The 18,103-nt window shown below is 37.9% G+C and overlaps 2 pseudogenes; both read left to right on the top strand.

Annotated features, from left to right (window-relative positions):
* The first annotated feature begins 524 nt into the window (after positions 1 to 524).
* On the top strand, positions 525 to 1,468 carry LOC110200699 (olfactory receptor 5B12-like; annotated as a pseudogene).
* Positions 1,469 to 15,918: 14,450 nt separating this feature from the next.
* On the top strand, positions 15,919 to 16,901 carry LOC110200755 (olfactory receptor 5B12-like; annotated as a pseudogene).
* The last annotated feature ends 1,202 nt before the right edge of the window (positions 16,902 to 18,103 follow it).

The following is an 18,103-nucleotide window of genomic DNA, read 5'->3' as shown; positions in this document are numbered from 1 at the left end:
GAAGTGGCATAGAAGGTCATACAAGACAAAATAGTTTTGGAATATTGAATAAGGACTACTGGTGAGGAGTAAATCTAGGTTGAAAATGGGTGAAGCGGAATATATAATGGAAAGACAGGATATTATAATCCAAGAGATTTCAGTTTTGCCTCAGAGTTGGAACAATTATGAATGCTGGTCAAATAAAGGGTAAGGCTATGTCCATGCGTGGTTGAGGTGTAATGAGGATGAAGTGTGAGGCAAAGAAGATGAGGTAAAGAAGGTTAAGAAACTGCTCAGAAATGTAAGCTCATTAATAAGCTTAAAAAGTATAATGGATTTTGCCTCTTAGTCTATGTGTTACAAAACCACAATTATAACACTGGTATTATTATATTAAGTTTAACCCACATTAAAAAAAACCCACAATTTTTATGTAGTAGAAGTTCCATTTCCTAATTAAAAAAGATTCTATACATCTCACAAAATATTGATCACTGATCATGATTTATTATATATTTTTCTCTTGACCCAGGTAGTTCACAAAATCCCTAAAGATATCTATGGAGAATGGCTCAGAGGTGAAAGAGTTCATCCTTGTGGGATTAACAGATGCCTCAGAGCTTCAGGTTGCCTTCTTCATAATGTTCACGGTCATCTACCTCATCACTCTGGTGGGGAACCTGGGAATGGTGGTGGTTATCTCTTGGGACTCTCGTCTCCACACACCTATGTACTTTTTCCTCAGTAACCTCTCTCTGGTAGATTTTGGCTACTCGACAGCCGTTACTCCTAAAGTGATGGCTGGGTTCCTCACAGGCAACAAAATCATCTCCTACAATGGTTGTGCTGCACAAATGTTCTTCTTTGTGGCATTTGCCACTGTTGAAAGTTATCTCCTGGCTGCTATGGCTTATGATCGCCAGGTAGCTGTGTGTAAGCCCCTCCATTACACCACCAGCATGACATCTAGTGTGTGTGCTGGTCTAGTAGTTGGCTCTTATCTCTGTGGTTTTCTGAACTCTTCCATTCACACAGGAGACACCTTCAGCCTCCACTTCTGCAGTTCCAATTTGATTCCTCACTTTTTCTGTGATATTCCCCCACTCTTGGCTCTCTCCTGCTCTGACACACACATCACTGAATTAGTGGTTTTCTTTGTTGTGGGGTTCAATGTCTTTTTTGCATTTTCATTATATTGTTATCCTATTTATTCATCTTCATTGCCATTTTGAGAATGCGCTCAGCTGAGGGCCGCCAGAAAGCCTTCTCCACCTGTGCCTCTCACCTCACAGCAGTGTCTATATTCTATGGGACGATCATCTTCATGTATTTACAACCCAGTTCTAATCATTCCATGGACACAGACAAAATGGCATCAGTGTTTTACTCCATGGTCATCCCCATGCTAAACCCTCTCATTTACAGCTTGAGGAATAAGGAAGTTAAGAGTGCTTTTAGGAAAGTTGTTGAGGGTACAAAGTCTTAATTAAGCCTCTAATTTTAATTAAAGAAAGAACCCCATAGGGATTTTTCTCCCTTATTTCAATTTTTAAAATATCTCTAATTCTCATACCCTCATTATATCCGATGACTCAAGGGACCTAAATTCTTTCTATCCATACTGAACATTGGGAGTATTTGCTCTAGTTGGTTTCCAACATTTGATTGTCATCTGCCGTTTTTAGAAATTTGGGGAATTTAAATGTTTCCTCACAACTCCAGCCCTCAGTTGATGATACTCTTTGAAATAAAAAAAAAAGTCTGTTGATCTTTTTAAAGGAGCTTTAAAAAACTCTGACAACAGCAAGAGGTATGATATGATTTAATGGAAATAGCCCTTATGAGTCTGCCATTTGCACTCTGCATGATTTGGGCAAGTCACTGTTAAGTGACTTAGGGATCATAATCACTGCAATAGTCAACTCAAAAGGTTTCTGAAAATCCTGGTAGAAAACAAAACTTTTCCTTTGTGAGCTTTTGCATTTGGGAATGGTGTCAGCATTCTGACTTGGAAGGGAATAGACATATAGAATTCCCAATGGGGTAACTTCCTCTATTGATGCAGAGTGGAAACCCCTGAGTAATTTATAATTGTATTCTTGTTCATTATTTTGCTCAGTCTCAAGTCTTTGTAAAGTGAAAATAAAGATCTTAAATCACCTGTGCTTCTATACAAATACATCTCAATTTTTTTGGGGGGGAGGTTGTGTTCTATAGTTTCATTAATTAAGAAATTCACTATAACTTAGAATTAGAACAACAGAATCAATAAACTTGAAAGTTGGAAATTACCTCAGTGACCATATAGTCTTACACATACCCAAATGGAATAACCACTGTAATGTTTTTGACAAGGAATCATCTAAGGAGAAGGAAGTCCCTGACTTTTGAGACCCATTTTCTTTTGATTCAACTCCAGTGACTAGTAAGTTCTTTTTGATATAAAACCTTAATTTGCCTTATTACTCTGACTTCAATAGTTGCTTTCCTTTAGATTCTCTTCAGCTTATCAATGTCCTGTTACACCAAGAACTGAATACAACGCTGTCCTAGGTGGAGATTCTTTCTCCATGCCTTTCTTCTTCTCTTTTTAAAGTTAGTCTGATTGGAGGAGATAAAACATCCTCTTTAACTTTGCAGATATCAGATTAATGACTTACACCTAAATTGAGTCCCTCCTCTCCCCCACAAGAATCTATAGATTTTTATATAAAAACCCAGATGATGTTAGATTTGTGTGCATTAGTACCCTTATTGCCTACCACAATTCTTGATACAAAGTAGGTGCTTAATAGATGCTTTTGTTTGGTTTATTGATTTGTTTAATGTTTTGTGATTTTGATTCTTTTAAGTAATGGACTTCATCTTTTCAGGAGAACTTTACTATATTTGCTTTAACAAAAGCATCATTGTAGCATGGCAGAAAATTATGTAGATTATCATTAAATGCTCAATACCATGTGAACTTTTAAAATTTATTAATTTATTGTAAATGGAACATAACATGTTTTAACAGTGCCTATCCTCTATGAACAATCAGGACAATGGACAGGGAAAGCTTCTTATTAATGCAATAGTTCACCCACTAGTGCCTTTCTGCCCTAGGCCCTTATATAGGAGGATTCGTTCTGTTTTTCTGCCAATTACCCCACCTACTTGATCACATATTTTCCTTTTTTCCTCAGGGTGTTGTGTCAATCTAAAGATCATTAATTTGTAGGATGCACTTTTTACTATAAATGAAATTAAGGTAATTGTTTTCAGACCTAAAACGATCAGTCTTTGAAATGGCTCAGAATTCAAGGACTTAGATGAGTGGTGGGAGCCAATAATGGGATATATAGACCAGGCACAAGTTAAGAACAGGAATTTATTCAACATGGCAAAGGAAGGATGGATCAGATAAAGACAGATGAGATCAAGTTTTTGAGTGAAAAATTGATTTTTAAGAACTGGAGGTTAGAGCATTAAAAAAAGACAGGATTATGATACTCTCAGAAGTGAGATTACAATGCTATCAGAACTGAGGGATGAAATTCAAATTGGAAAGCTCAAGTGAATGACAAATTAATATTTTGTTTTATGTGTATTCCTTATTTAATCTCACAACACCCTTATTAGTCAAATACTAGAGATAGTATAACCTCCATTTTACAGCTCAGCTCACTGAGGGTTGGAGAGGTGAAAAAACTTGCTCACAATCACACAGCTAGTGCCACTACCATGATTCTCCTGACACCAGGTGAATACTGATGCCTCTGAACTGTGATTTCTCTTAAATAGTAGTAGTGGTAGTAGTGGCGGTAGTAGTAGTCTTTCTCTAGCATTTATATATCACTTTAAGGTACACAAAACACTTTACAAATGTTAACTATTTTATCTTTACAACACCTCTGTGAGGTATATGCTATTATCTCCATTTTATAGATGAGAAAATTGAAGCAAAGAGATGTTAAATGACTTGCCCAGCGTCACACAGTAAATGTCTGAGGTAAGATATGAATGCAAGTCTTCCTGACTCCAAGATCTGCCCTCTAGTTACTGTATGAGGGAAGTCAAAGGAAATATATGTATATGTATGTACGTTTGCATGGGAATGTATATGTGTACACCTACAGGCATGTACATATGTATATGCATATGCATGTATGTATGTGCATATATGTGTATATGCAGATATATCTATCTATACATATATCTATACATACATACATACATATCAGAAATGCTGAGAAAGGGAGAAAGCTGTCAGAAACTATCACTTGAGCTTTTAAGGATCACACCTTAAACCCGATCACTGTGGCTATCATTGATTGGCCAACAATAGGTCCCAGGCCAAGCCCTACTTGGAACTTGTTTAGGCCCTGATTGGCTCAAAGTGAATGTAAATAGCAATTATTTCTGTTTTGGCCAGAAGCCTTGAGGTCTTCCTCTCACAGTTTGATTTTTTTTTGAACTAGGTAAAAGAGGCTATTCTCTACCTCACTGAATGGGTGTTGCCTCAGTCAAATTGATACCTGTTAAAGACCTTAGCTTAAAAAGGCCAAGCTCTTATGAACACAGTTACAAAATACTCTTCACACAAATAAAGTCAGATCTAAACATTTGGAAAAATATCAGTTGCTCATGGGTAGGCCAACCTAATATAATAAAAAATGACAACTCTACGTAAGCTAATTTACTTATTCAGCACCATACCAATCAAACTACCAAAAATTATTTTATAGAGCTAGAAAAAAAAAACAACAAAATTCATCTGGAAAAACGAAAGGTCCAGAATATCAAGGGAACTAATGAAAAGAAATGCAAGGGAAGGTGGCCTAGCTGTACCAGATCTTAAATTGTATTATAAAGCAGCAATCTTCAAAACTACTTGGTACTGGTTAAGAAATAGAGTGATGGATCAGTGGAATAGGTTAGGTATGCAAGACACAGTAGTCAATGACTATAGTATCTAGTGTTTGATAAACCCAAAGGCCCCAGCTTCTGGATAAGAAATCACTATTTAACAAAAACTGCTGAGAAAACTGGAAAATAGCATGGCAGAAACTGGGCATAGACCAACATCTGATACCCTATACCAGGATAAAGTCAAAATGGGCACAGGATTTAAATATAAAGATCGATACTATAAGCAAACTAGGAGAACAAGGAATAGTTTACCTTTCAGATCTGTGGAGAAGGGAAAAAATTATGATTAAACAAGAGATAGAGAACATTATGAAATGCAAAATGGATCACTCTGATTACATTAAATTGAAAAGTTTTTGCACAAACAAAGCCAATGCATCCAAGATTAGGAGGGAAGCAGAAAACTGGGAAAGCATTTTTACAACCAGTGTCTCTGATAAAGACCTCATTTCTAAAATATATGGAGAACGGAGTCCAATTTATAAGAATACAAGTCATTCTCCAACTGATAAATGGTTGAAGGATATGAACAGGCAGTTTTCAGAGGAAGAAATTAAAGCTATCTGTAGTCATATGAAAAAATGTTCAAAATCACTATTGATTAGAAAAATCCAAATCAAAATGACTCTGAGGTACCACATCACACCTATCAGATTGGCTAATACGACAAAATAGGGTAATGATAAATGTTGGAGAAGATGTGGGAAAATTGGAAGGCTAATGCAATTTTGGTGGGGTTGTGAACTGATCCAGCCATTCTGGAGAGCAATTTGGAAAGATACCCAAAGGAGTATAAAATTGTGCATACCCTTTGACCCAGCAACACCACTTCTAGGTCTGTATCCCAAAGAGATCATAAAAATGGGAAAAGGACCCACATGTACAAAAATATTTATAGCAACTCTCATTTTGGTGGCCAAAAACTGGAAATTGACACCCATCAATTGGGGGATGACTGAACAAGTTATGGTATATGAATGTAATTGATGATATAAATGTATTGTGCTATAAAAAATAATGAGCAGGAGGACTTCAGAAAAACCTTGAAAGACTTATATAAACTGATGATGAGTGAAATGAGCAGAACTAGGGGAACATTGTATACAGTAGCAGTCACATTATGGGATGAATGACTTTGATAGACTTGGCTCTTCTCAGCAATGCAAGGATCCAAGATGACTCCAATAGACTCATGATGGAAAATGCTATCCATATCCAGAGAAAGAACTATGGAGTTTGAATGTAGATGGAAGCATGCTTTCCTTTTCCTTTGTTGTTTTGTTTTATTGCTGCATTCTTGTGATTTCTCCTATTAGTTCTAACTTCTTTACATCGTGACTAAAAGGAAAATATGTTTAACATGAATGTGTGAGTACAGACTATATCAGATTGCACACTGTCTTGGGCGGGGAGGAGAAGGAGGGGAAGAAAATTTTACACTCAAAATCTTATGGAAGTGAATGCTCAAAACTAAAAATAAATAAATTAATTATTTTTTAAAAAAAGTCCAAGGTCTTCCACTGCACACAAGATCATCTCCATCTCCTGCTCTATATCTTGCCACTGGACCCAGATGGCTCCATAGAAGAAGGTGAGGCTGGTGATCTTGCACAGCCCTTCCTCACTTAAATCAAATTCACTCACATGTCATGGCATCACCTCCCTCTTTGAGGTGATGGTCCTCTTTCAGGACCCACAATCCTCTTTGAGAATGAAGGACAAACAAGAACATGTCTCTGTGGGAACTGCCACATTTTGCAGATGCTGCTCATGATTCTGTGGACTTGCTCCACATGACTCCCAGATCAGACTCTGCCAGTGGCTGGGATTTGATAGATAATACACATTTAGCCCTGCTCACAGCTACACAATCTTTACAGGTCCTCTGCTGTTAGTGACAGAAGGGATGTTCTAGATAAGTGATTCTCAAGCTTTTTGGTCTTAAGGCTCCTTTACACTCTTAAAAATTATTGAGGACCCCCAAAAGCTTTTGTTTGTGTGAGTTATATCTACTGACATTTTCCATACCATAAATTTGAATTTCGTGGTATCCTAGTGAAAATAAGTTCAATATTTCAAACCCCTTGAAAGGTTCTCAGGGGCCCCCAAGAATTTCCAGATTACACTTTGAGGATAGCTGTTCTAGATGCCTTTTCAGATTCATTATTGAGACTAACTGGGGCATTGCAAAAGAATAAGATCTGCTTTCCAATGTCGAAGGCAATTGCTCCTTTAATTTGACATATTTAAATGAAAACCCTTCATTTTAACTATAAATACACAAGGTTTACATGAATAAGGAATTAGAAGCAACATGAAAAAGAACCAGAAAAGTATCTTTTCCCAAAGTGAGGCAGCAGGTGACACCTCTAACTAGGGTCATCCATCGATACCTCATTCTGGAGAGTGATTTAAGTAAGCTATTTAGGAAGGAAATATTAAATAGATCAGTCCCAAAGTGGAATCAGCTACCTCAGGAAGAACTGTTTTTTCCCTCATTGAAGAATTTCATGCAGATGCTGAATTGTTGTGAACACCGAGGATGGAATTCTTGTTCAAGTATGGGCTAGAACTAACAGTCTCTGAGATCATTGCAAATGTTGGGAACCTCTAATTATGAAATTCAATGTTGAAAGCTAGGGATTAAGAAATTTAGAGAAGCCAACTGGTTTGAGAAACGGAAGTGGGAATGAATAATAGTCCCTATACACCATCCCAACCCTTCTCAAGACTGCTAACAGCAGGGGTGGAGGGTCTCTCTGAGGTTTGAGTGGCTCAGCATTGGGGAAACTGCTTTGAGACATATGCTGGGCAGATAAAAGGAAGCTGTGCTGCTCCTTCATCTTCCACCTTGCACATGCCTCACATTTTTGGCTAACGATTACATGGGAAGTATGCATACAGACCTTTCTTTTCATAAAGGCCAAATAAATCAAGTTGCATTGCGGAAAATCACATTATCTGGGCTATGAATGGTTGTCTCATTCCCTGACTGTCCCTTTTGCACACCTGGTGGCTCAACTTGTTGCTTCCTAATGAGCGCATATTCTTTATTTCTTTACTTCTCTGAGAGAAGTCATGTCTTCTATGTACAATGGAAAAACCCTGACAACTATTGCTGAATATCCTGATGCCTTCCCTCAGATATTAGGACTGTGTCCCTAAGCATTAGGATGTATAATTCCATGTCATACAGTCAGCAGATTGAGGAGCTGTGGATGATCTCACAGGAGCAAATTTCCCCTAAGAGCACCTACACAAATATGTCTGTATAGCCCAATTCCTGGGCCTCTAGATATTGAAAGCATAATTTGACTACATTTGGACTTGAGTGGGTCAAATATATGGTCAATTGGTAGCCCATTTTCCTTTTTTTTTGTAACCTGGAAATACTTCTTCTATGCCATAGTCCTGTTATTGACTTTACTTGCATAGAATTCCATGAAATAGCAATGGATGAGAATAACAAAAGAAAAATGGGCTACCAATGAGCTACATATTTGTTCCTGCCTTTTTATGTTATCTTCCCAGAATCCTCTCATTTATAACTAATAGATAAATCTTCCAAGTTAATGATGTGAGAGTAGAAGTTTTGAATTAACATAACAGACCATGAAGGAAAGAAAAGATTTTGGCAAGACAGATGGTGCAATTAGGCCAAAAAAAAAATAGAAAATATCATTTTTCTATTTCAGTAGGTAGGAAGGTAACATTTGAGCAGTTGGTGGGATATTGCGCAGATGCATAGTCCTGATTAATCTTCTGTCCATGGTCCTGACTATTCTTAGAGGACAGACGTTGTTACCACACACTCTGTTACATTTATAACAAATAAGCACTCTTAATGAGCTTGCAGTTATTAAGATTTTTATTGATGATTTAGACTACTTTCCATTATGGCGCAATGACTCCTTTTGCTTAAATAAACACAATAGTGTTCCCTTGAGATGAAGAATTTCACTACATGAATTAAAAGAAAAATCAAATCAATCACTCAACGAATATTAAGCACCTACTATTGTGGAAGCACTGTACCAGGTGCCACAATCTCAGTGCTACATGACTTTCTGAGTAGAAATCTCTAGATTTCTATGGAAAAGAGAACAAAATAGAATTAGTTATAGAGTGCCAATCTGATCACGGCAAAGTGAGAAAAGAGTGCTGACTCTCCTTTAATTAAACTGACATGAAAATATAACAAGGAAGAAGTGAATGAAGAATCTCCATATAGGATTGGATTGTCAGTTCTTGGTGCTACAGTATAAGGAGAACATTATCAAGCTGAAGGGAATTCAAGGGAAGGCCACTAGGGTGATGCTGGGCCTGCTTCCTTGTAATATGTAAAAATCAATTTATAATGGACATTGAAGAAGGGAAGATTTTTTTGGGGGGGAGTGTGGATAACATGATAGCTGTCTTCAAGAATTTGAAAAGCCCTTATGTGGAGAATACCAAGAGACAGGACCAAGAACAATCTATAGAAGATATAAAGGGGCACATTTAGGCTAGATATTGGAGGGGGACAAACTTCAAATTGGAATCAGTTTTCTTGAAAGAAAGTAGTTTCCTGATATCCTTGGAAGTCATTAAGCAAAGGCTGAATAACTCAGGAATGTTACAGTGGGAATTTATTTTTGGTAAAGGTTATACCATATGGCTACTGAGGTACCCTCTGATTTGAATTCTGTGATTCTAATATTATATGATAGCAAATGTATCAATAAATACAAGCTAGAAAAAGTGAAAACACACAGAAAAGCTTTGGATTTTTGTGTACAGAAGCCTTCCTAGCTGAAATGACCTTTTCCCATTGTGCAAAAGTTGAGACCACAAGGCAAAATGGACAAAAGAATGCTTGCAAGGTAGCCCAACAATAAATAATCATTTTTAAAGTTCTAATTATGCACCGGGCCCTATGCTTAGTCCCCTCTATGACTGGCTGTGCAACCATGTGTAATTAATTTAATCTCTCAGCTCACCACAGGCAATATTCTAGAAATACAAATTAGTCAGAAGTTCCCAATCTACATCACTAGAGAGAGTTGTCACATTAGGCAGTCTATACACAAACCCCTTTGCAATCCTCCATCCCCAAATGCAAGACTTAGGGAGAATAATAGCATGATTTTCTATTGGATTCTTCAGGAGCATTGTAAAGAATTCAAGGATTGGGGGCAGCTAGGTGGTGCAGTGGATAGAGCACGGGCCCTGAAGTCAGGAGGACCTGAGTTCAAATCTGGCCTCAGACCAAACACTCGACACTTACTAGCTGTGTGACCCTGGGCAAGTCACTTAACCCCAATTGCTTAAAAGCAAAAAAAAAAAAAGAATTCAAGGATTATATATGTCCCCTAAGTCACTTAACAGTGACCTGCCCAGGGTCATAAAAAGAGCAAACGACAGACACACAAGGCTATTTCTACCAGAGCATATCATGCACATCTCTTTCTGCTATGCAAATTTCATTAAATTCCTTTTGAAAAGATAAAATGATTATTGATAAAACTTCAGAAAGTGTCTTCAGTGGAGGAGCAGAATTCTGAGGAAAAACTCAGCTTCCCCTCATTTCTAAAAACGGTATATCTCCAAATCAGATGCTTAAAACCAATGAAGGCTGAAGTTTCCCATTTTCAGAATGTAGTGGGAAAATTCAGCACTCCTTCATTGGAAGTAAAATGGGGGTGGGCCTTAAAGATCAAAGAAGGTAAGAAAATACTTATGAGATTTTATGAAGTAGGAGAGGCCTAATGAAGCCTTTGTCCCTTCAACAACTTTCTATGAGCACAGTTGATCTCCTTGTTCCTTAAGCTGTTGACTGAAAGATTCAGCTTGGGGATGACCATGGTGTAGAACCCTGAAGTCACTTCGAACCTGTGGAATGATTAGAGTCAGGTTTTAAATACATAAAGATTATTGTCCCATAGAATAAGGATACTGCTGTGAAGTGGGAAACACAGGTAGAGAATGCTTACTCTCAACCTTTGGCTTCCATCCTCAGAATGGCAACAAAGATGAATAAGTAGGATATCAAGCTGAAAAGGGTCAAAAAGATATGGAATCCTTCAAAGGAAGATGACAACTAATTCATTGTTGTATGTGTAAGAACAGGAGTGCCAGGAGGGCTAAAATAGCACAGAAAAAGTGACAGATCACATTGGAACTGCAGAAGTCTAGGCTGACAGTGTTTCCTGTGTGAATGGAGTGACTAAGAAAACCATAGACATAGGAACCACCCTGGGTGTCTTGATGGTGTTATAATGGAGGGGTTCATGGGAGGCATTCGTAGGCCACAGCAGCGTGGCCACGTATGTTGTTGTTCAGTCGCTTCAGTTGTATCAACTCTTCGTGACTCCATTTGGGGTTTTCTTGGCAAAGGTACTGGAGTGGTTTGCTATTTCTTTCTCCAGCTCATTTTACACATGAGGAACTGAGGCAAACAGGATTAAGTGATCTGCTCAGAGTAACACAGCTAGTAAGGGTCTGAGGCCAGCTTTGAACTCAGGAAGATGAGTCTTCCTGACTGCAAGCCCAGTACCCTATCCACTACACCACCTAGCTATCTCTAGCTATGTAAAGTGACAGACATATCTCTTATTGGACCACCATTCTTAAGTGTTCCAACTCCATCTACTAGAACTCTTAAAATTCCTCTCTGCCCACAGCCTTCAATCTTTCCATAACATATTCTACCTCATTCCTTCTCAGCCTAGATATATTCCTTACTACAAATATCAATTCTACAGACCTCCCTGTTTTTAAAGTGCACCTCTCCTATTGTACCCAATCTCCTTTCCCTTCATAGATCTGACCCTGTGGTTGACTGATTCAGCCTTACCTCATGAGTTACCATAGAATCACATACCGCTTTGTCCTTTCTCAAGTCTTGGGTTACATCTATATTCAACCTTTTGTGGTTCTACTAATGTGCTATTGAACATCACATAGCTACACTGACTGAACTCATTACAAATCTATCTTAGATTGCATCTAATTTGAACCCTCAGTGTCCCAAATCAATCTTTTTTTCTTCCATAATTAATGCTGTCACACACTCCAAAAGAGATTAAAAAATATTTCTGTCTCTTAAGATTTGTTATGTCACTTCCCCACTCCATCTGAGCAGATCTAGATATTATTAGGCTTCCTCTTTCCCCAATTCTATGCCCCCTACAACTCTTCTTTATCCTCTATTTTCTTGTCTTTTGCCCTTATTTCAGAGGAAGAGGTGTGTCTTCGCCTTGCCAGGACTGACCTCAATAATACAATAATTAAGCCTGATTTGTAGCATTTGATAGCTTTCTAAGTATAAATATTCACATTGAAAATTTAACAGAAGCCAGGTGGAACTGATTTTTGGAGACCCATGGCTCCTTCCAAGTTTAGCTCGAGCTCTTTCCAACTCAACTCTACAGTCTACTCTCAATTGGTAGAGTGAATAGAGAAAAGGAGGTGGAGTCAAGAAAAAATGAGTTCCAACTTTGCCCTAGACATTTACTATCTATTTAACTCTAGTTCAGTCAATATATCAGCATTAGTTTCCTCATCTGTAAAATTAGGATTAAAATCAAATAATAAGGTACTCTGATTCTGAAACTCTTTAAGTCTTTTTTGGCATGGTGAAAATACCATTGATCTGAGAGTTAGCAAATCTGTTATTATACTGGTTCTACCAATTGATCTTTGAGGTTCCTTTCCCTCTCTTGACATCAGTGACTCACTTAAAAATATGAAGCAGAATTAAATAGTATTTTCTATATCTAACATTATATGACCCATACATTTTAAACTACTTATATCACAGAACAATTTGATAGGACTTCTAGTAATAAAATGAGATAGCAACCCTTAAACTAGTAGGGAAAAGAGTTTAAGAAAGTTTAAAAATCTGGACTGTATCATGCTTTGAAACATTTAATTAGGATGAGATGATATTGGTCCAAATTCTGGTTCTACTCCTTATCAGAAATATGGCTTGAACTTGGCTCTTATGAAAGAGCCAGGCAGGTTAAGGGCAGAGGGTAGAATGAGGAAAAGTGGAATGACCTTTCATCTGATCAAAATCCAATGAGACTACTAGAATTCAGAGTCCTTGGCCTTAGAACTGACTGACCTATTATTTTTAGGCATAACGAGATAACTCAGAGACTATTTTCAGCAAGGGCGGTGACTCTCTCTGAGGCTTGGGTGGTTGGATTAAGGAAACTACTAAAGAATGAAGTAGACAGAATGAAGAAAGGATGCTATACTATGTCCTCATTTTCCACCTGGCACATAGCTTGCTTATTTGGGGACTGGCTATTTGGAACATATGCAGGTAAGTTTTCCCTCTTTCTTTCAGTTTGTGTTTTGTTTTTTTTTTTATTATAAACTCAGTAAACATTAGCAGACATGGTCATTTCAATACACAGATAATAGAAGAAAATCACAATGAAGCTGTTAATTTTCAATATGTATACTTTTAAGCCTTCATTATATTTAATAAATTGTAAAATTATACAACTTGCCTGTGTACCCTTTTGAAATTCCTTCTGCTGTTTTTTGTGAATTTTAAAAATTATTCACTTGTTTTTTTATTTCTTTTCTTTTTTCTTACCTATTAAACCCCTATATTTCTGGATACATCATCCCTCACCTGTTAGACACTTTTCTGCAGAAGCAAATGAATGGAAACTGCACTATTAGAAGGTGTTGTTCCTGGCTCCTGGGGGACTAGTTTCATTCCCCACCTATTTTCCTGTCATCCAGGTCATGGCTCCTTCAGGTCTAGGCCTAATGGGCTCATGGCCTTGATCTCTTGTCTTTTGAGAGCAACCATGATCTCTGTGTACCATGGAGAAGTCTTGACAACAACATCTGAATACACTGATGACTTCTCTTAGTAATTGTGATTGGGTCGCCACAGACCTGGGTAGGCTGTTATGTGCTTTTCAGAGGTGCACACCAAGTAGCTATGGGTGTCCTCCAAGGAGCCTTTGTCCCTTAAGAGCACCAATATGCTCATTCTTGTAAAACCCTACTGCAAGTTTGTGACAAAAAGCCACAGAGAGCCTTTTATGTATCAATTTGGACCAAAGTCCATTGGACAAGTCTGACTTTGGTTGTTGTCATCCTTCATTTATTAATAAGATCAGAAACATTGCTTTAATTCATCTCATGACCTTCCTGTCAGCAAGATCCAAGAAGTAACAGTGGCTGAGGACAACAGCCCATGATGTGGAAAACTCTGAGCTTTTAGCACCAGATGCCAGGCACAGTTTCTCCAAATCCTCTTCTCTTCCCTTTGGATTAAACATCTAAGAGAAGACAACCTTAGGTGAAGGTACTTAATAAGTCCTCTGTCTTGGAGTCTTGTCACCATCTCAAAGGGCCCAGGTAGGTCTCAGCTATTAGAATACTAGGGACAGGTTCCACTGAATTGCTGCATGAATGAAAAATAGTATCCTTGTCTTCAAGCTATGAGGAGGTAGAGGATTCAAAATCATAGATTTGCAACTGCCACTTTCATAATGTTTGATGTTATTACATTCAAATAGATGATAATGGTAGCTAGTATTTATTGGGAACTTGAAGGTTCACAAAGCACTGCACTTTTGAAAATCTCATTTGATTCTCACAATAGCCCTGTGAGGTAGGTGCTGTTATTACCTCCATTTTAGAGATGAGGAAACTGAGGCAGAGAGATGTTAAGTGACTTGTCCAGGGTCATACAGGTGATCAGTGTCTTAGAATTTAAGATAGAGAATATAGGCATTATTGTAAATAACAGGGCATGAGAAATTGTAAAAGAATAAAATAAAAATAAACTACAATAATGATGGAGGGGTTGGATGCTTGGAAGCTTTCAAATGGACATAGTATGGAACTTGGAGTTAGAGAAACTTGAGTACAGATTGTGCCTCATGCACTTATTAGGTGACCCTCTGTAAAAGGGGTACTTCACGTACATTCCTGGTTTCTTGGGAAGATCAAATGAGGTAATATTAACACATCAGTTTCCTGATCTAATAGTGCTATCTAAATCCTATCTATTAGTATTTTTGGAGGAGATAGGAGGAGATGAGAAGAAGACCACACATAGAGAAATTAACTTTGGCAGTGAGTAAATCCACCTCTTCCTCTAAGTTAGGGACAAAGCAGAAAGAAAAAAGGGAAAAAATGAAGAGAGATTTGGACGTTGAGTAGGGAAATGAAAGCAACCAAGAAGTGATGACATCTCTCTCTGCTGATGCAAGGGGAAGATTTGTTAGACAGTTAATGGGGGAAGAAGAACTGGGTTCTTTTGGACCAGGGAGATTTCAAATGATAAGAGAATAACATGGTTGTATGGAGAACCCACTCAACATATTTATGGACCTTGTTCTGCCCTAGATCTGTGGCAGCATTAAAGGTACACAGTGAGCATAATTCTAAGTTGGAATGTCTTGGTGAAAAGCAACAGAGCAAGGAACTCCAGGGTAGCTGAAGGACTATCACTGAAGCAGTCAATCATTGATTCAACCCTGTGAAGGGGGAAGAGTGAGGCCACAGTAGGGGAAACAAAATAGGAAACATGGTAAGGGTGTAGAAACTGGTGTTTATGATTAGGAGTAAATTTAGAGAGAGGAAAGGTAATATGTAATGGAAAGGTAGTAGAATGCGTTCAAGAGGAATTTCAGAATTCTGGGTCATGGAGCTGGAGCGATGATCAATTCAATAGTATGGGCACAATATATGTGACTGATGCAGAGTAAAGATGAAGGTCATGGGAGTTGTGGAGGTTGAAGACCTGTTCAGTAATGATCTTAATGAATATAAGGGGACTTATTATCATGTGTGCCAAAAAAATCACAATTGCAACATTAGTATGATGTTAATTTGCCATACATCAAAACACCCCAATTTTTATATAACAAAATTTTATAGTTTCATTTTATACAAAATATGATTTTATAACCTTCACAAAAGAATTATAAATACCATGATTTAGTCTGTGTTTTTATGTTTCCCTTACTCCAGGTGAATCATCCAAATCCCTACCAGTCATTTATGGAGAATTGTTCACAGGTGAAGGAGTTCATCCTTGTGGGATTAACAGATTCCCCTGACCTTTAGGTCCCCCTCTTCTTCATATTCACTGTCATTTACCTCGTAGGTCTAGTAGGGAACCTGGGCCTGGTATTTCTGATATTGTGGGACTCTTGTCTCCATACACCTATGTACTTTTTCCTCAGTAACCTCTCTCTGGTGGATCTGGGCTACTCTTCAGCCATTACTCTTAAAGTGATGGCTGGATTCCTCCCAGGGGACAAAACCATCTCCTATAATGGATGTGCTGCACAAATGTTTTTCTTTGTGTACTTTGCCACTACTGAAAGTTATCTCCTGGCTGCTATGGCTTATGATCGCCAGGCTGCTGTATGTAAGCCCTCCATTACACCACCACCATGACAACCAGTGTGTGTGCTTCTCTGGCCACTAGTTCCCATATATGTGGTTTTCTTTTTGCCTCCATTCACACAGGAAACATCTTCAGCCTCTCCCTTTGCAAGTCCAACATGATCCATCACTTTTTCTGTGATGTTCCACCTCTCTTGGTTCTCTCTATGCTGTCTCATATGTCAACGAAGTGGTTATTTTCTTTGCTGTAGGATTCAATGTGTTCTTTGCCCTTTTTTTCATCTTGAAATCCTATTTTTTAATTTTCATTGCCATTTTGAGGATGCGCTCAGCTGAGGGCTGCCAGAAAGCCTTCTCTACCTGTGCTTCCCATCTCACAGCTGTGTCCATATTCTATGGGACAATCATCTTCATGTACTTACAACCTAGCTCCAGGCATTCCATGAACACAGACAAAATGGCTTCAGTGTTCTACACCATGGTCATTCTATGTTGAATCCTCTGGTGTATAGCCTGAGGAATAAGGAAGTCAGTGGTGCATTCAGGAAAATTGTGAGTCAGACAAAGTCTTCATTAGGCACCTTTTTCAGCTAGGGAGAAAAGCATTCAATGATTTTTCTTCTACACTATGATCTTTCAAATATATCCTCTCCTAGGCTGATGCAGCCTTTATTATCAATTCATCATAGGTGGCAACTTCTCTCTTTCCTTCCTGAATTTGGAAAACATCTCCCCTCACTGGCTACCAGTATCTGACTGATCCATAATTTTTAGAAATTTGGAGAAACTGGATGTTTTTATACTTAAAATCTTAGTTGAAGATACTTTTGAAGATTTAATATCTGTTTATCTTTCCACAGGAGCTTTAACAAAATTCCTTTACCACAGAAAGTTATAATGTGTTGAACACATCAGCCTTTATAAGTCTTCCATTTTCTTTTGAATTGGGCAAGCTGACTTGGGCAGGAATGTTATCATCACTGTATTATCATGCTCAATGTTTTGCTGAAAATGCTAGTAGAAAATCAAACTGTTTACTTCCTAGATGTGAAAATGTTATCAGTAGTCTTAAGACTGTCACCATTACATGGGTGTTTTGAAAGAATGATTAAGGCTGGTGATTCTATAAAAGAAAACTAGGTAGGGAAAAGTCAAAAAGAGCAATTATCTCATACAAATGAGGTATGAAAGGAAGAAGTGACACAGAAGGAGTAAGTGGGGTGGAATACTGGTAGTGCTAGAAGTTTACTTTCATCAGAAGTGAATTAAAGAGGGAACAACATATACAGCTAGAAGAGTATAAAAATCTTCCAAATCTATGAAGAAATAAGAGGGTGAGAGAATAAGATAAGGGAGGGACTGCTAGAAGAGTGCAGAGATAGAGAATTAGAAGGGGAGAGAGGATAGGTTAGGTACTTTAAAGGGGGTAGGTAGATTAAAGTAGTAGGTAGGGGTACAGAATAAGATGGGCAGGTAGATTAATGCATAGGAGAGCAAGGTAGTGACTAAAAATAAATTAGACCTGTGAGGAGGGATAGGGTAAGTAGTGGGAGAAGGATAGTGAGGAAATATATGAATACGAATGGAAATACTCAACTAGTAATATGGAAAATATGAATGGAAATACTCAACTAGTAATACCTATGAATGTGAATGGGATGAATTTTCCCATAAAATGGAAATAGCAGAGTTGATTAAAAACCTTATGTTGCTTATAAGAAATGCAATAAACACAAGAGGTACACTGAGAGTTGAAATAAAGGGCTGGAGTGGAATTCATTATGCTTCAGCTGATGTAAAAAATAAAAGGCAGGGGTAGCAATCATGATCTTAG

Source organism: Phascolarctos cinereus, unplaced genomic scaffold, assembly GCF_003287225.1.
Source record: "Phascolarctos cinereus isolate Bilbo 61053 unplaced genomic scaffold, phaCin_HiC Scaffold_9;HRSCAF=440, whole genome shotgun sequence".
NCBI lineage: Eukaryota > Metazoa > Chordata > Mammalia > Diprotodontia > Phascolarctidae > Phascolarctos > Phascolarctos cinereus.
Note: the sequence above shows the minus strand (reverse complement) of the source record. Positions and strands in the feature narration are given on the sequence as shown.